The 15,143-nt window shown below is 38.0% G+C and overlaps 1 pseudogene; it reads right to left on the bottom strand.

The window, feature by feature from the left end:
• Nucleotides 1–2,340: 2,340 nt before the first annotated feature.
• Nucleotides 2,341–13,245, bottom strand: LOC118837525 (annotated as a pseudogene).
• Between the last annotated feature and the right edge of the window lie 1,898 nt (nt 13,246–15,143).

Genomic DNA, 15,143 nt, shown 5'->3' with positions numbered 1-15,143 from the left:
GGAGATGCATGTATTGGATTTCAGAGAACAATCAAATCTTAGTCACTCTTTCTTTCTCAGACCACAGCTTACTGGCCCAGTTTTATGGTAATATAAGGAAGAATTTTTGATGTGTGTAAAATATTTGTGAATTTCTGTTGGTCTTAGTGACAATGGGTATAGGGTGCAACGTTGGAAGCAAACTTAAGCAGTACCATGAGGTTGATAACTCAAGAACAATCTGTTGCATGATTTACCTTATCTGGAAGTATGCTGAAAAGGTTTTTAAAGTTCATGGGAAGAACACCTTTCTTGAACCACAAGAGCATGCAATCTATAACAAACAGACCAAACTACAAGTATGCCTTCAAATGACTGCATCTGCCCTTAACAGTCCAGCAAAAAGATATTGTCTGAAAGTTAAATAATCTATCATGGCATAAAGTAAACAAGTTACTCTATCTGGACTATTACATCTATTTAAAATAGCTACAAACACTCATTTCAAGAACTCTCCTGTTTTCCTCCTAAAATCTATTAGTTCTGAAAAATTGATGCCAGAACCGTTGACAATTGATAGTTAATTGGAAACTGTTGCTCCCAAGGTTGTTCTGTAGTTTCCTTCCTTCCTCATGTATCCCACAATGAGCACATTCTAAAATATGGATGATCTAGGATGAAACCATCTCCTTTTTCAGATGACCCAGTTTCTCCGTAGAGTGGGATGTGAAGGCCACTGTTACCAACACCTTTAGGGATTAGTATCAAACTTGAGACTCTACTGCCCCATCAGCCTTATAAAATAGTGGGGAATCTTTGGAGTCATGTTATTACGGCTACAGACAAACAATCTGGGGAACCTCTTGTGCCAGCAATGGGAAAGACCAGAGCTAGTATCACCAACCACAAGAAGGAAAAAAATGCTTGAGTAGGTATTTTTCACAAGCTGGTGAATAAGATACATGCACATATGTCTATATACATACAATACATATATATGTAAATGTATATATACACATGTCTATATATGTATATATACATGCATAAATACACACACGTGTTTTAGATGTTTCAATTGTGTCTGATTCTTTGTGACCCGATTTAAGGTTTTCTTGGCAAAAATACTGGAGTAGTTTGTCGTTTCCTTTTCCAGTTCATTTTCAGATGAGGACACTGAAGCAAGAGTTAAGTGACTTGCCCAGGGTCACACAGCTAGTGTCTGATTAAGTAAGGCAGACAGGCAATCATTTCAAAGAAATGATTCTTGAGGGGCCAATTGGTGGTGCAATGGATAGAACACTGGTCGTGAAGTCAGGAGGACCTAAATTCAGAACTGGCAGAAGGCACTTACTAGCTGTGTGACCTTGGGCAAATTACTTAAACCTATTTCCTCCAAAACAAAGAAATGAATTTTGAGACCAGAGTACCATTTTTACAATCAAACTTTTCCTTAGCCTTTTTGCTACCATTTTCCACTGCATCTCACTACTCATGTATACTCTACATAACTTGGAAGAGCTTAGATCTCTAAAATGGTTGTCAAGGAAAGAAAGGGAGGAAGGGTGGGCACAAGAGCCTGATGGTCATTTGAAGCACACATTTAAAAGGAATTTGACATAAGTGCAGTATAACATTCCTTGATAAAATATATTTCCCTATAGAAACATAGCATGCTTTCAAAGTATGATTTTAATGTTAAACTGGCAACCTGGCTTCCTTTTTCTTTTTAAATGATTCAAGTATTTTGCTGAGTTTCATAACTGCCTTTCAATGCACTCACCATGCTTCAGGCACAATCAGAGAGAAAGTGTAATTCTCCACAATTTTCTACAACTATCGCTGATTTTTATTAGTAGGAACAGCCTATAATTGGCACAGTATTAATCAATTTCATTACCAAAAAAAGAAACCATTAATTTCCTGCAAAGTAGGCAACTAGCAAAATGCTGAGCTGCAAATACCCTCACCACAGAGAACAATGAATCATTCCATGTACTGACTCTCTGTCAAAAGGTACAGGGCCAAGGCTTTCCATGTCAAAAAGACTGCTTTAAAAAAGTACATGTATTACTCCTTTCTATTACTTGAGGAAGAGGAAAAATAATGAGAAAGGAGGAAAGGCACCCTCTATCCAAGTGAATGTTAGTGTAGCCATTTCTCACTTTGAACCAGAGCTGATCACATTTACTGCATTTGATACTTCAGATAAAGAATCGGGGAGGCCCATCAAACACCGAAACCGAGGAATATTTCATGTAAGACCTATCAAATAGGAGCAGGAAAACAAATGATTACATAAACAGAAACACACTGGTCTCAATGATGCACAATGAGGAAGCAAAGGGGAAAGAGATGTGAAATTTAAAGAGAAAAGAACACAGGAGCTGTCTGAGAAAGAGGAGGAAAGAAATCATAGTTCTTGTCTTCCAGACTTTGGAATGCATTTTGCATAGCTTCAAGAAGTTGAGCATAGCCAGCCTTGATCTTTGCTTCATTCACCATCTGGATCCTTGAATTTCATGGGGGAAATATAGAGAACCTCCCCTCTGTGTTCTCAGATGATGTACTTTTTTATTTTATTGTCACTCTGGGCAGTCGTTTCAACATCTCTGTGTGACGTATCATGAAAAGCAATCATATTGGAGAGCATGCCTACAGTCTTGTAGAATGGGCAGAACCTGTCATAATGAGTATATCCACTTAGCTGCAGGAAGTCATCTTTGCTAAGTTTTGCTACCTGGGGTAATTTTATCCATTTTTGCCAAAGAAGCCTTTCCACAATTGTGGAGTGGTCCAATCATCCTGGAGGGCAATTTGGAACTATGCCCAAAGGGCAACCAAACTGTGCATGCCCTTTGATCCAGCAATACCACTACTAGATTTCTATCCCAAAGAGATCATAAAAAGGGGAAAAGGACCTACATGTACAAAAATATTTATAGCAGCTCTTTTTATGGTGGCAAAGAATTGGAAATTGAGGGGATGCCCATCAATTGGGGAATGACTGAAAAAGTTGTGGTATATGAATATAACGGAATGGTTTATGAATATAATGGAATACTATTGTGCTATAATAAATGATAAGCAGACAGACTTCAGAAAAATCTTGAAAGACTTACGTGAACTGATACAAAGTGAAGTGGGCAGAACCAGGAGAACATTATATACAGTAACAGCAAAATAGTGTGATGATCAGCTATGACTGACTTATCTCTTCTCAGCAATATGATGATCCAAGACAATTCCAAAAGACCCATCATAGAAAATGCTATCCATAACCAGAGAAAGAACTGATGGAGTCTGAATGCAGATCGAAGCATACTATTTTCACTTTATTTTTTCATGGTTTTATCCTTTTGCAAACTGTAATTTTTTTTGCAAACTGTTTCTTCTTTCACAAGATGACTAATATGGAAATATGTTTTACATGATTACACATATATAACCTATATCAAATTGTTTACTGTCTTAAAGAGGGGCAAGAGAAGGGAGAGAAGGAGAAAATTTGGAACTCAAAATTTTATAACAAAAGAATGTTAAAAATTATCTTTACATGTAATTAGAAAAAATAAAATACTATTAAAATTTTTTAAAAAGAAGAAAGAAATCTTCCCCACAAGAGGAATTTCAAATCCTCTTTTTCCTACAGGATCTCTTCAGCCTTGGCCCTCAGAGGGACAAAAAATTGCTTGTCATAGTACTCATCCAAGACAGGCATGTACGTGCTGTAGCTGATCAGCCGGTTTACAGGAAGTACTTATGCTGAGCTAGTTTCTCATCTAAGCTACAGAACACCGGAACAATAGGAGTGGTGGATATGACAGGATCAGAGAAGTCACCACCAGGGGAAGAAACAACTCCTACACTGCTGACAACTCCCTTCCTTTTCTGGGTTTCCAAGACACTGTACTTGGCTAGCTCGCTCATAAAAATGGGAGCCAAGATATGCAGGATAACCATTCTCAGCAGGCATTAAGCAATTTGAAATTTCTCTTGAGGAAAAAAAGAAAAGAAATTTCTCCGAGGGCTTCGGCTCTTTGAGAGGTAGAGCCAGACTGACATGATAGATATACTGACATAATAGCCCATGTTACATAAATATTCAGACAGAGTAATTCCAGTGTAAACAGAAGCTTCTTAGCAGCCATAGGCATGTTGGAAGTGCTAGCCACCAAAGCCATTCTCTTTATCACATACTTTACCTTCCCATCAGCTTCCATTGTTAGCTCTCTTGTGTACTTGGTACATTTCATTTCTTCTTTCTCCACAACCCACTTAGATGATCACATCACTTAGATAAAGGCTGTGTTACCAGTGTTTTTCCAGAGCCCAAAGTGCCAGGGATAGCAGTTGCTTCTCCTTACACACACGAGAAAAACACCTTGAGGACTTGCTGGCTAGTTAACCGAGGGTGATTGCCCAGCAGCTTCTCAGTCACAGGATGGATTTGATGGGCAGGCCATGTTGGACTATCGTGAACTTCTTTACTCCCTCAAGTTCAAGCTCCAAGACAACATCTGAGGTGTCATAGTTGCTGTGGAACAATGTATGTCACTGTACCTCAACCATAGTTGTGCAGTGGCAGTTTAATTTTATGATATGACTGCCAACCCGAAGATTTTTACAAGGTGTAAAATCATTTGATATCTCAGCTAAGAGCAGACATATTGACTCCTCTGGGAATATAAATGCTTTGAGTTTGTTGGCTGATATCTGACCATACCCTCTGAATTTCATCAAAATGCTAAGACCAATCTCCACTGAGAGGGGTTTGCCAGTCTGGAGTACTGAATCACCAACAGATACACCAGAAGTTTCTTCATATACCTAGTTAGTGGTCATGTCACTTTCCAACCAAATAATCTCTCCAACCAGTTTGCTAAGGCTCACTCTTACCAGCTCATACCTAACTGCACCGGCCATGTTACAGGCAGTGACCACAGGTCCTGAGACTCCATGCACATAGCCAAATGCACTTTCTTGCTCTTCATCATAGATTTTGGGTAGCTGGAAAAAAATCCATCCTTTTAATTTGCTGCTTCGAGAGCTGCTGAGGATGGTGCGGACAGCCAGGGGGAGATGAAAACCTTCAGCTCTCTCCAGCTCTCCTTCCACTGTACCCACTGATATTAACTCTATTTATCCATTTGCAGAAAATTCCTTTGCATTTACTTTGCACATGTATTTGTATTTGCTTTTCCAGGTACGTGTTGATTCTCTTTAATAGAAGATAAGCTCCTTGAGGGCAAAAATTGTTTAATTTTTGTCTTTTTATGCTCAGGGTCTACTATAGAGCCTGGCACGTGGTATGTTTCTACAAATTCTTGTTGAATAGATGAATGAATGAATGAATGAATGAATGAAAGAATGAATGAATGAATACCTGTTTTAAAGGTGAGGAACCTAATGCTTAAAAGTGATTAGAAGACTTGCCCGTGGTCACACAGCTAATAAATATTGGATTCAAGATTTGAATCCAGGCCTTCCTGACTCCAAGTCTAGCACTTTCTCAACTATTCCACTATATCATGAGAAAGGTCTTTATTAAATTACCTTGTAGCTTGACATTATACATTTTCATTCAAATTAATTCAGTTGAAAAAAAATATTTCAGTTGCCATGATGTGCAAAGAACTCTTCGAGATGCTGAAGATACAAAAATAAAAAAATGACTTGGTGCCGTACTCCAAAGAGCTCACATTCTACTGGGGTGGAGCATGGTATGAGCAGATATTCCAGATACAGAGATAAAAGGCAGGATGCTATGATAGAAATAACACTAGACTTGGGTTTGAATCTTGCCTCCACAATTTATTGTTTAAGCATGACTTTGAGTGAATCACTTAATCTGAGGACTCTCTGGGTCTCATTTTCCTCACTTGTAAAATAACAGAGTTGAATTCTATCACTTGTAAGGTTATTTTTAGTTCTAAGTCCTATTATCTGACATGGTAGGAAGAGCAATGGATTTGGAGTAAGAGGACTCAAGTTCAAATCCCATCTCTGCCACTGTGACCTTGGGCACTTAACCTTACTAACTCTGTAACTTTGGGCGAGTCATCTAACTTCTCTGGGACAAAGCTCCTTCATCTGTCAAATAAGAGATTTGGATCAAAAAGCCTCCAGTCTTTTCTAGTTCTATATCTATGTGACGAGGCTGTGATACAGCATTGCAGCTAACAAGTTGCAGAACCAGGATTCATATTCATGTCTCCTAATTTCAGACTTCCTCCTCTTTCCATGAGAGGCATCTAGAAGGCTCAGTGGATAGAGGACTGGGCCTGGAGTCAGTAGTATTGGAGTTCAAATCTGTTCTCAGACACTTACTGGCTGTGTGATTCTGGGCAAGTCACTTAGCCTTGTTTGCCTCAGTTTCCTCATCTGTAAAATCAGCTGGAGAAGGAAATAGAAAGCCATCGCAGTATCTGTGCCAAGAAAACCCCAAATGAGGTCATGAAGAGTTGGACACAACTGAACAATAATACTCTTTTCACAACACAATGCTGGTTCTGCAATTCAAAGAATAAAATGAGTCCCATGGGTTCTGCTAGGCTAATCAAATCTCCAAGATACAGAAACTAGTACTGTTGGCAGTTAGTACAAAGTAGTCATATGATCTGGGTCTCTGGGAGTTGGAGGGATGTTCAGGACAAGCTTTCAAAAGAGGGAAGAGAGCTAGAGATCTGAGTCTTGAGGAAACCTAATAATACCTGTAGCATTATGTATTACTGTATTGGGGATCCTTGAAGAGTTTGGCTTTTGTTTCCTTTGATTAATTCAGTGTATTTCATTTCTTACTAGGTGCTAAACCCCAGGCCCAAACCCCTATTTAAGGTGCTAAACCTATGTGGGTGTGAACTGGTAACTAAGGTGGGGCCCCAGGTGGGGCTAATTAAGGGAGGCCTGATTAGATCTTTGCTCCTAAGTTTGCCCCAAACCCCTAATTACTAGGTGCTAAGCCTATGTGGGTGTAAAGCTCCCAGGGTCCTAAGGGAAGGTGCTAACTTCAGAGCCAATCGTAGGAGCTTAAATTCTGGTCGCTCAGATGACGTTTGATGATGTCTGAAACTGTATAAAAAAAGGGAAGACAGAGCCATTTGCTCGGGGTTCTCACTCTTGGTGGCGCACTGATGTGGAGACTCTGGGCAGCTGTAGTTAAGAGCCCTCTAGCTTGCCGGATGTCCAGACTTGGTCTTCTTGGTAACCATGAATTGTATTTGGTCTCTGTCTGTCGATGTTTGTAAATTACAAAGTTTGTATTTGCTCCGAAGTTCAGGGTGCTGGCTTTTCCCCCTGAACTAAGTGAATGGTATTTGTACGCTGAATTAAAGTAAGCTTGTCAACCCCTTAACGTTACTTTCCTTAGTTAAGCAGATCAAAAGAACCTGGGCTTTTGCAGCATGCTGGTAGTGTGCTTGTTGTTGGGCTTGTGTTGGTTTTTCACCCCCACAACAACTGCTAGCTGGATTGTTGAAACAATTACTTACTTCCAAGCACTATCAGGAGGACCGTATGAGAGAATGTATTTAAAGTAATTTGCAGACTTTGAAGTGTTGTACAGATGTCACTGTGAAATAGGTAGAGCAAATATCGAATATCATCACCTACATTGTTAAGAAACCGAGGCTCAGGTGAAGTGATGTGCTTCCCAATTTTATAGATAGTGTTCCAAAAGTCTTGGTGCAGTTTAAGCTTTTTTGTAAGTCTTAGTAACCTTTAGTAGCTTAAAAATACATTAAGATTTTTGGGACATTCCATATAAGAACAAAGAGATTACATTTATATTTTGCCTTAATGTTTGCAATGAACTTTTCTCACAACAACTCTCTGAGGTAGGTAGTTAAAAATATTATCCTCCTTTTACAGATGAGGTAATTGAGGGACTTGAGAGGTCACACAGCTAGTAAATGTCTGAGGTAGGATTTGAACTCACGTGTCTTGAGATCAAGTTCAGGGGTTATCCACTACTCCCTGCTGCCTCTCAATACAAATAAATGAAACAACTGTCTTTGAATCTCTGTTTCTTTTTCTGTAAAATGGCTATGTTAATACTTGTACACCATCCTCTCCTAGGCTGTTGTAAGAAGAAAACATTTTACAATTTTTAAAAGTGTTATATAACTATGAGTTATGGTCACATACCAAAGCAGCAGCCACTTTCTAAATAGACTAGGCTCTTGAACAATGGCAGAAGACACCTTGTTCCATATAACTAAAACAAGGTGGAGTCAAATGTGCCAACACAGGAGATATGACTTCTCTCTCAGAGCCCTGTTGTTAATATTCCATATGCATACATATATATATACACACATAGATGCACACACACACACATACCTAATATCTCCATTTCCAACTCCATCTATATTTCCATTATGAAATTCAGTGGAGGGATGCAGCAAATGGTGTAAGTCATCAGGAGAGTGCATTGATTACTAGAGCAGTGACAGGACTAAAAATAATGGACCTAAGGATATTTCCTGGCCTATTTAAGTAAACTCATTCAATAATGTATTTTATCTATCGGTGTACATGAATTCAGCACCAATATCAAGATTCTATGGCATTTTCCTGGTAGTTTGGTAATCTGGGAGAAGCAAATTCTGATTCAGATCGCCTATTCTTTCTGTTAGACTCTTTTTGTATAAAAAATTATTTTTAGTATTCTTTTCTTTTAAAAATTTGAGTTCCAAATTCTCTCCCTCCTTCCCACTCCTCCCCCACTTAGTGAGAAATCAAGCAATGTGATTATCAGTTACATGTGAAATCATGTAATAGTTCCATATTAGTCATATTGCAAAAAAATCAAGCAAAATAAAGTGAGAAAATGATAGTTCAATTTTCACTCAGAGTTCATTAGTTCTCTCTCTAGAGGTGGACAGCATTTTTCCATCACGAGTCCTTTGGGATTATCTTGGATCATTATATTATCTGGAGTAGCCAAGTCTTTCACAGTTGATCATCAGTACAACATTGCTGTTACTATGCACAATGATTTAGTTCTTCTTGCTTCACTTTGCATCAGTTCGCATAGGACTTGCTGTGTTTTTCTGAAACCACCCCACTTGTCATTCCCACATCACAATAGTACTCCATCACAATCAGATGCCATAACTTATTCAGCCATTGATGGACAGCCTCTTGATTTCCAAATCTTTGCTACCACAAAAAAAGCTGCTATATTTGTGTATGTATAGGTCCTTTTCCTTTTCCTTTAATCTCTTTGAGATACAGATCTAGCAGTAGTATTGCTGGATCAAAGAGTATGCACAGTTTTATGGCCCTTTGGGTCTAGTTCCAAATTATTCTTCAGAATGGTTAGGCCAGTTTACCACTCCACCAACAGTTCATTAATGTCCCTATTTTTCACTCATCTCCTCCAGCGTTTGTCATTTCTAATAAGTGTGAGAAGGTACCTCAGAGTTGTTTTAATTTTCTTTTCTCTAATCAACAGTGATTTAGAGCATTTTTTCCATATGACTATAGATACTTTTGATTTCTTCTTCTGAAAACTGCCTGTTTATATCCTTTGGACATTTATCAGTTGGTGAATGGCTCTTATTTTTATAAATTTAACTCAGTTCTACACTCAGTATATATTTGAGAAATGAGGCTTTTATCAGAGAACCTTGCTGTAAAAATTTTTGATATTACTCCATTTGCTATGTTACCTTTTAGCAAAATGTAGTTTCCCTGGTTATCTCTTTTAATTAATTTTGCTTTGTCTGAGATCATGATTGCTACCCCAGCTTTTTTTCAGTTTACATTGAGTCATATTGGATTATGCTCCAGCCCTTTATTTTAACTCTCTGTTTTTCTTTCTCAAGGATGTCTCATGTTAACAATATATTGTTGGATTCTTACGTCTAATCCATTGTGTTATCCTCTTCATTTTATGGGTGAGCTCATCCCATTCACATTCACAATTATGATTACTGTATTTTTCTCTCCATCCCACTTTCTTCTGTTTCTTCTTCTCCCTTTTTATCCTGTTCCTCTTCAAAAGTCTATTTTGCTTCTAACTATTGCCTCCCTTAGCCTGTCCTCCCTTTTATCATCCTCACTCACCTTTTTTCTTATCCCCCTCCTCTCCTATTTCCCTACTGTGCAAGTGAAGTTTCTATACACAACTGAATGTGTATATATTTTCTTCTTTCTTTGAATGAATTTCGATGAGATTGAGGTTCAAGCATTGCCTGCCACTCCACTCCATTTCCCCCTTCATTATAAAAGCTCTTCCTTGTGTGCCTCTTTTATGTAAGAAAACTTGCCCCATTCTATCTCTCCCTTTACCCTTCTCACCGTGCATCTTTCTTTCTCACTCCTTCATTTTTTGGTGGTGGGGTGGGGAGGAGAGATCATTCCAACATAATCGACTAATATCCGTGTTCACTGTCTATGTAAACTCTTTTTAACTGCCCTAATAATGATAAAGTTCTTAGGAGTTACATCTTCCCATTTAGGATTTTAAATAGTTTAACTTTATTGAGATCCTTATGATTACTCTTTCATGTTTACTTTTTTTTTTTGCTTCTCTTAACTCTTTTGTTCAAATATCAGATTTTTTTATTCAGCTCTGGTCTTTTCATCAGGAATACTTAAAAGTCCTCTGTTTCATTAACTATCCATCTCTCCTCCCCCTCCCCATTCCACAATTATACTCAGTTTTCTGGGTAGGTTATTCTTGGTTGTAATTCTAGCTCCTTTGCCCTCCAGGATATTGTATTCCAAGCCCTTTGATCCATTAATGGGGAAACTGCTAAATTTTGTGTTATTCTGACTATGTCTCCACAATACTTGAATTATTTCTTTCTGGCTGCTTGAAAGATTTTTCAGGCAGTCCAATAATTCTTAAATGCTCTCTCCTTGATCTGTTTTCCTGGTCAGTTGTTTTTTCTGTTGAGGTATTTCACATTTTCTTCTATTTTTTTCTATTCTTTTGACTTTGTTTTATTGTTTCTTGATGTCTCAAGGAATTATTAATTTCTACTTGCCCAATTTGACTTTTTAAGGAATAATTTTCTTCAGCAAACTTTTGTACATCTTTTTCCATCTGGCCAATTCTTCTTTTTAAGGAGTTCTTCTCTACAGTGAATTTTTGTGCCTAACTTTTACCATTAGGCCAATTCTGTTTTATAAGGTGTTATTTTCTTCAGCATATTTTTTTGTGCCTCTTTTACCAACCTATTTGTATCATTCTCATTTCTTTTCCCAATTTTTCCTCTACCACTCTTCTCTCTTTCTTTAATTCTTCCAGGAATTCTTGTTGAACTTGGGTTCAATTAGCATTTTTCTTTGAGGCTTCTTTGTAGCTGTTTTCACATTGTTATCTTTTTTTTTTTTTTTTTTTTTTTTGAGTTTGTGTCTAGGTCTTCCCTGCCACAGCTTTTTATGGTCAATTTTGTTGTTGTTGTTGCTCATTTTCCCAGCCAATTTCTTGACTTTGAACTTTATGTTAAGGTTGTGCTCTGCTCACCTGGAGGGTGGGGAGACACTGCCCCAAGCTTGAGGCTTTTTCATGCTATTGTTTTCAGAGTTAGTTCTGGAGGTCTGCAAGGAGTTCTGGAGGTGCTTCCAAGGTGGTGTGATGTGGGGAGAGTTGTGATCACTACTCTCCTGGTCTGTGCTCTGATCTTTACAAAAGAAGGGCCCCTGGTCCCTTGCAGCCACAAGAGCTGATGATTTCTTCTTCTTGGAACTGAGACCAGGGCCCCTACAGTCTTGTGACTGACCCCCAGAACTCTTCTCCACTCTGTAACAGCATTCCAGAACTGTGTGTGGCAATTGAATTACCAATCAGTGTCAGCTGTACCCAGTACCAGCAAAAGGTCCCATGGAATCTCTTTCTGATCAGTTGTCTGACCCCCTCACCATCCCTGGGCTAAGAGCTTCCAAAGCTACTGCTCCAGCTGCTTTTTCTGCCATCACATGTGTGGGCTCTGGACAGGCTTCTACCCTATGTCACCAGCTTCCCCTGCTGTTCTCATAACTTTTATTAGGCTGGAAAAATGTCTCACCCTGACTTTTTGTTGGCTCTCCTACTTAAAATTTTTATTTGAGACATTAAAGTTGTTTGAAGGGGGATGTTGAGAGAGTTCAGCTGAATTGCCTCTAATCTGCCATCTTGGCTCTCTTTCTGTTAGGCTCTTACCAGCTCATTCCTGCCCATCTGCCCACAACCAAAATAGAGGCAGTACAGTGTTGACTGAGGAGCTCAGGATTTGGACTTTGAAGACCTAGTTTCAAATCTTACTGCACTCCTTGCATGACTGACCTTAGATAAGGCCAGTTTGGGTTTCATATGCTTGTAAAATCAGGGTATTGGACTCAATTTCTAAGCTTTAAATCAAGTGTGACTGGGATCTCAGGGAGGCTCTTTTTAAACCTGTGGACAGTCTTTTTACCATGGGACAGGATCATGCGTAGGAAACTCAGTCAGTAACTATCTCACAAGTGGTAATAAGGAAAATTATGCCATGATATTAACAGAGGTAAAATAGAAAATATATACTTGATGAGGCTCCATTTCCTCACAGAGTATCCCTAGCATATCCTTGAATTTGTGGGGTGTGCAATCTAAATAAATCATATGTCAAGAGGTAGCATCAACAGATAAAATGTAATGTGTTTATTAAAACAACATTTACAAGACTGAACACTAAGAAAGAACATTTTGTTTGTCTTTTAATATTTCAAAATTTATCACTTTACTTATGACTTTCATAAATGACTGGGATGTGCAAGTGATACCTGCTACAGATGATCTTATAATATACATTTTTCAATAGCTGAACAGTTTGTTTTTATTGTGTTTTCTAGCTATAGGAGATCATGAAAGGCAAAGTCTATATGGCATTACACACATAGACACACACACAAATAGTCAGTATGGGTTATGCTCCCAAAGAAATGGTAGGTAAACAAAAAAGTCTGCATGCTTCACTCTGCAAGATCACTTTCCCTAGAAAGGATACAATGAAAATAACTTCAGCTACAAAAGCAGTGAATGTAGAGGACTGGCAACATTCTTTCTGAAAGACATGGCTGGGCTTGCTCTGGATTTATTCATGTGTACTACCTTTCTGAGCCTCTCTTGAGTGTTGGTTTTCTTCTGTTATTTTCATCATTCTTCTCAAAGTTTTATACACTTATACACTCTCCCACTAGTATTCTTACTTCAGAATTGTTGAGTGAAACACCATGGGGTTTTGGTCTGGGGCCATCTTGCTTAGATGCCTTCAGTAGTACAGCTTGGCTAGGATCCATAGCTCTTAACTTATATTCTTTTTTTCTTTTTCTTTTGGACACAATCAGGGTTAAGTGACTTGCCCAGGATCACACAGTTAGTAAGTATCTGAGGCCGGATTTGAATTCAGGTCCTCCTGACTCCAGGGCTGGTGATCTATCCACTGTGCCACCTAGCTGCCCCTTAACTTACATTCTTTGGGCATTTAAAATACACATTTCAGTTTTGTATCCATCTGTTCGTCAGGTTTTGCTTCTTTCTACAATTTCCATATCTAAAGGGCTCGATGAAACAAAAATTGTCTGTACCATAAACTTGTGTTTGTTTTTCTCATTTGGATCATAGTCGAAAGCCTATAGCATCACTGCAACAGTTCCATTTGATCCAGGATCAATACAGTTATTCCTTCTATATCTCAGGGATTATAGGAGTGGTACCCTTATGCTGTAGAAAATCCACATAAAATTTTTGGCCTTCCCTTTGTACCAGAGAAGAAGTCTGAATCATTACGGTATTAAAAGATAAAATATGTTGATATTATATAATATTATATATATATATATACATATATATATATATATATATATATATATATATATATATATATATAATGCTCTTTTGAGTTTCTAAACTTTCTCTGTGTCATCTGTTGGCCTTTGCATGTTATCTGCAGCTTCTGCAAAACTTCCAATTTAATTTCTTATGCTTACTCATGATATATTGAAACTGTGATAGGGAAAGTCGCAATATGGAAAGGATAACTGTAATCAAAATGTTTTTCTTTTTTTTCTAGTCTAACCTATACCTGAAAAAGAATCCTGCCAACAATAATATACCTGGCAAACAGTCCGTGGTCTATGTTACTTTTGTGTATCTCTAAATCTACATAGCCAGCCCTAACCACAGTACTGTCTGTTGCAGATTTTTACCTGAATGCCCCCTTGGCTGCTCAAATCAACACACACAAAGCAGAGCTCATCTCTCCATCTTCCTGGTGCCTTCAAACTTCTCCTCTTCCATTCTTTTCCATCTCTCCCGAGTCCTTAACTTGGCATTATTCTTGACTCCTTCCCTCACACAATCAGGTCTTATCAGTTCTACCTCTACAATATCTGGTCTCCTTTTCATTCACATGGTCACTGCCATATCTCAGACCATAGTCACTAAAAAAAAAAAATCATAATGTCTCCTTCCCATTGCCCTTGCTCTCCCATAGAACAGTAAAAGAAAAATTGCTATCATTTATATAGTGCCCTAAGGTTTGCAAAGTTCTGCATGTTATCTCATTTGATACTTACGACAACTCTGTCAAGTAGATGCTGCTATTATTTATATATTCATACTATATTATTTATAATTATTAATTATTTTATTTATAATATAATATAATATTTATATATAAATATATGTATATATTAAATGTACATATATTTGTATGTTATTATTTATACTAGGTGCTGTTATTACTTATATGTGAGGAAACTGGGGCTGAGAGGTAGATGACTTGCCCAAGGTCACACAGCTAGTAAATGTCCAAGAGAGGATTATGCATTTGGGTCTCTCTGATTCCAAGTCTAGAACTCCACCCATTATACCACCTAGCTGCCTAAAAGCTCCCAAAACACTCACAGCAAATAAATCATGATAGTACAGCAAAAAAAGGAAACAAAATTCCACATTGGCCATGTCCAAATATGCATATCTCATTCCTGATTTTAAGTCCATCAGCTTTCTGGTAGGAGGTGGGTGTCACAACTCATCTTTGGTCCTCTGGACTCATTGAGTTATCAGATAAATAATTTCACTATTCATCCTCATATAGTACTGAAGAGGTGCTTTGAAACACAATCTTCCGTCTGATGGATTTAAAGGTTTGAGATTCATTGTGACTATGTCTGGGACGGGGCCTTTACATTTT

Source organism: Trichosurus vulpecula, chromosome 1 (assembly GCF_011100635.1).
Source record: "Trichosurus vulpecula isolate mTriVul1 chromosome 1, mTriVul1.pri, whole genome shotgun sequence".
NCBI classification, from domain to species: Eukaryota; Metazoa; Chordata; class Mammalia; order Diprotodontia; family Phalangeridae; genus Trichosurus; species Trichosurus vulpecula.
The sequence above is the reverse complement of the archived record's forward strand: the minus strand, read 5'-3'. Positions and strand labels throughout refer to the sequence as shown.